General features: G+C 38.0%; 1 protein-coding gene across 1 annotated transcript in view; it reads right to left on the reverse strand.

Moving 5' to 3' along the window:
* Positions 1-4,951, reverse strand: part of LOC144232367 (X-linked retinitis pigmentosa GTPase regulator-like) — a 53,499-nt gene that overhangs the window by 3,169 nt on the left and 45,379 nt on the right. The window lies entirely within an intron of this gene.

The raw sequence follows: 4,951 nt of genomic DNA on the forward strand, positions 1-4,951 counted from the left end.
CGGTGACAGGAGGGAAGACTCTTATAAGATTTTGCTATTATTTGGGGGGAAAAGAAAGGAACATTAATTAGCTTTAGATTTTAGGTATGTATGTTAAAAATTTTTAAAACGAAAATCCAGCTTGTAGGCCATTTGCAAGAGGCTCCTCTAAAACACAAGTCAAAGAATGAAAACAGATGTATCAGGCAAGAGCTAACCAAAGGAAAGAGAGCACAGCTATATTATAGCAGACAACACAAACTTTAGCATTTTGTAGGGATATCGAAGAATACAAATAGTGAGATGACAAATGTAAATGTAAGTGCTTTAATAGATTAAACACAAACAGGCTCAGTGCTCCAATTAAAAGGCAGAGATTGTCAGGTTAGATAAAAAAGCAAAACCCATCTAGATACTGCCTGTATCAAATGTACTTCAAATATGAAATCACAAATAGGTTAAAAGTAAAATGATGGAAAAAGATATAACATTATAAGTCTCATCAAAAGAAAGCCAGAATGGCTATATAATATCAGACCAAGCAGATTTCAGAGTAAAGATTATAATCAGGGGTAAAGAAGACCATCTCATGATGAAGGGGTCAATTAAGAGAATAGAATAAACCTAAGTGTTACAGAACCTAATTAACAGCTCGAAAATACATGAAGCAAAACCGAATAGAAGTACAAAGAGAAACAGACAAATCCAAAATTATATTCATGGTTTTTTTTTTTAAAGCTTATTTATTTATTTTGAGAGAAGGAGGAAGAGAGAGAATCACAAGCAGGCTCCGCGCTCTCAGCCTGAAGCCCAGTGTGGGCCTCAAACTCCCGAATCGCAAGATCATGACCTGAGCCAAAATCAAGAGTCAGATACTTAACCGACTNACAGCAACCCAGGAAGGATAGAAAATATGAAAACAACACTGTCAACCACCTTGCTGCAATTGGTATTGATAGAACACTGCACCCAACAACAGTATTCTTCTCAATATTCTCAAGTGCACATGGAACACTTTCCAAGATGGACCCGATTCTGGGCCATAAAACAAGTCTTAATAAATTTAAAAGGACTCAAGTCATACTAACTATGTTCTCCAATCACCACATAATTAAGTTAGAAATTAATATCAGAAACATCCAGGGAAAAATCCCCAAATAGTTGAAATTAAATAATTCATGAGTCAAAGAAGAAATCCAAAAGTATTTTGAACTGAATGAAAACGAAAACACAACATATCAAGTACTTCAGTGGAAATTTATAGCACAAAAAGCCTGTATTAAAAAATAAGAAACGTCTCAAATCAGTGACCTCAACTTCCATGTTAAGAAACTTTAGAAAAAGAAGAGCAAATTAACTCAAAGAAAGTAAACGAAAGGAAATACAACAGTAAAACTGTGGACTGTGAGTAACTTGCTCTGCGAGTGTTCCACAAGACGAGCAAATATTTCTAATAAATGTTAACTTGATAAACGAGCGATGTCTTACAGTACGAGTAGTACATGCCAAATACCACATGATCACAACTGAGCCAATGGTTCTTGAAATTCACTTTGATCTATGAGTGCCTTGGATTACAAGTGTGTTTCCAGAACTAATTACACTCGCAAACCAAGGTTTTACTAATAAAGGTTAGAGTGGACATAAATAATATAGAAAACAATACAGAAAAATCAATGAAACCAAAAACTGGTTCTTTGAAAAGATGAATAAAAATGATAAACTTCTAACCAGTTAATCAGGGAATAAATACAGAAGACAGAGAATAAATGACAAAATCTGTGTAAGACCTGTACACTAAACACAACAAAACATTGCTAAGAGAAATTTAAGAAGACATCCATAAATGGAATGGTATCTTCATGAATTAGGAGACTTAATATTGTTATGATGTTAATTCTTCCCAAATTTGTCTATACATTCTAAGCAATCCCAATCAAAATCCCAGCAGACATTTTTTTACCCAGTAATTGACAGACTGATTCTTAAACCTCACATGGAAATGCAACGGGCCTAGAATGGCCAAAACAAGTTTGAAAAAGAACGAAGTTGGAGGACTAACGCTTCCTAATTTCAAGACTTATTATGAAGCTATAGTAATCAAGACAGTGTAATACAGGCATAACATAAACAGGGGGAAGGAACAGAAGAGAGACTCCAGAAATATGCCCGCACATGAAAAAGTTAACTGATTTCTGTGAAGACGATTCAGTAAAGAAAGGGTCATCTTTTTTCAACACGTGGTGCTAGAATGATTGGATGTCCATATGCAAAAAAATAAAATAATTTCACTTCATACTTTTATCATATTAAAAATTCACTTAGAGTATTACTCAGCAATATAAAGGGATGAACTACTGATACATGCATGGACGGATTTCAAAATAATTGCGCTGGACAAAGGAAGCCAACAAGCTAAAAGAGTACATGGTGTAGGGTGGTCTCATTTATATAAAAATCTAGAACTTGCAAAATAACGTATGATAATAAAAAGTAGGCTTGCTAAGGATGGCAGGGGGTCAGGGGGCATAGACGGAGATCACAAAGAGGCACGAAGAACCTTCGGCCAATAATGGCACTGTTCACTCTCTTATGATTATGGTTTCACAGGTGCACACGTAATGTCAAGACTAACCAAATTATATACTTTAAATATGTGTGGCTTATTATATGTCAATTATACCTCAATAAAGCTATTTTTAAAAAGCAGGGGAGTCATGATTGGGTGGCCTGAGACCGTCTCAGGTTTCAAGCTTGGGAAACACTGGTAATGACAGGACACCATATGTGTAATCTACCTCGAAGTTTCCTCATAATACAGAGTAAAGCTAACCGTGTACTTGAGGCGAGCGCTCCTTTGTAGCTTGCAATGGATGAACAAGCATATCATCATAGGAGAGAGAGTAACTAGGAAAGGCAAGAATTCACAAGCATAGTTTTCTGGTGGAAAATTCTCATCTCAGCATCTTTTATTTACGGTAGTGACAACGAATAAAAAATCTATTGGCTTTTAACTGGCATGGGGGTCTATCCAGAGAATCGACCATGTTCCAGCTACTTTCTGAGGGAAGGCAGTGCATCTTTAACCTCTGAATCTGCAGCCTCTGGCCTTGTGCCTGGCACATTAATAGATAACCGATTAGTATATGCTAAATAAATACATGAATAAACTCATTTAAGCCAATAACACGTCTTTCTTAGTGGCTAACTGTGGATCCAAAAAATCAGCACTGACTACAGTTTGGAAAGGTATTATTTGGTAATTTCTAGATACAACAATCACCTAACAAAAGATCTCTGCCACCAGGTAAAATCATAGGTCATAGCCTATCTATTGGAAACATTTAAAATCACCAAAACAAAATTCAGTGGTGAATTCTGTTTTGTGGATGCCAGGAGTACAATTCTTTCTTTTTTTTTCTTTTTAGATTATCTTTGGGGTGTCTAATTACCTGGGGTAGTGGGGGGTGGAGTGGGAATGCAAAATCTCAAACATATGTTTCTTTTGATATGAGTTAAGGCATCATTTATTTTCCAAGTTTTAAAAACTGTCTGATTTGTTTGGCTCAGATAGTATAAAAAGGTTAGAGACACTCACTATAGATTAAAACAGGTCATGTGGGAATGACTGGAAGAAAACCTCACCTAAATCATCTATTTCCTTTTTAAAATATGTAGAATAACAGTATAATCTTTAAGTAGGAAATAGATTTATTACTGTTTGACTTTTGAAATATGATTTTCATTACTTTCTTTTAACCAAGGACATGTGCATTTACTGAAATAAGTTTTCCACTAGATGTCAATGAGAATTTAAGCAGAATCCAAGTTTAAGACTGAATTCTTCAACCTGGCACCTGCGGCCCACTGTATCCTGGCCTGACCTCACCTTTGTCCTGTCCCCTGGCGCTGGCACCCGGGGGGGTTCCCTGCTTGGCCTGCTCACACGGGAGGGGCCACACTGCCTCCCACATGGCATTCCTTCTCTGGCTCGGCCCCTTCTCCTAGTGCTAAGTATCCAAATCCTACCACCTATGAGCGACTGCAACGCTTAAGACTGGAGAGCCTGAAAAACTCTTGAAACTCAGTCACGTATTCCAGAACACACAGTTCCATTTGGTCAGAGGTATGTTTCAAATATTTCTGCTGCCTCATTTTGCTTTTCCTCTTAGGCTCCTCTGTCTCCTGACTCCTTTACTTTTCATCTTCCTCCCTCACATTTCATTTCCTTTTCCAGAGTCTTTCCCTGAGCTTTATAATTGGAAAAACGTCTTCGCGGGATTGCTATGTAGTAGAATATCTGGTAAATGTTCTTTTACTGGACAGAGAGTCTAAAAAGTCCCTAACACTTGATCCGATGTGCTGAGGATACAAATTACACTTCTGAGAAGGACAGTAATTCTGAAGTATCCTTTGAGCTGGGTCACAACTCTTTCTTGGAAATGACAATCTAAACAGAAGGCCATTTTCATCAGGGTAAGAATATTCACGAAGTAAGTTTTAGTCCAAGATAACACCGGGGAACCTGTGCCGGAAGTTGCCCTGAAAGGAATTTTGGAGTAGCAAGAGACAAGCTGCCTACTGCTCTAAGGGCTGCCGCTGCTTTTACCTTCACCCTGTGCTCTTTCTCACTTCCTTAAGCTTTACAGTTCACTGCCAACCAAAACTGTTTGCTGGGCATTTACCATGTACCAGGGACAGTGCTACTTGCTAAAGATCCACTGGAAAGCAAAACAGAAAATAGTTTCTATCCCCTGAAGTGGCAGGCCCGTGGAGAGAGAGACAGTCATAAAGCAAATAAGCATACACTCAACTGTGCAACTGCCAGTTAGGATAAATACAAAGAAAGGACAAGAAAGGGCTGTTACGTGAGAGAGCAGTAAGGCGCCCTAACGTACCTCAGTGCAGCTGGTCACAAAAGGCCTCTATGTAGCAATGGCTAACTTAAGCCCAAACCCGAAGGCTGAAGAGG

Source organism: Crocuta crocuta, unplaced genomic scaffold (genome assembly GCF_008692635.1).
Source record: "Crocuta crocuta isolate KB4526 unplaced genomic scaffold, BGI_CrCroc_1.0 scaffold301, whole genome shotgun sequence".
NCBI classification, from domain to species: domain Eukaryota; kingdom Metazoa; phylum Chordata; class Mammalia; order Carnivora; family Hyaenidae; genus Crocuta; species Crocuta crocuta.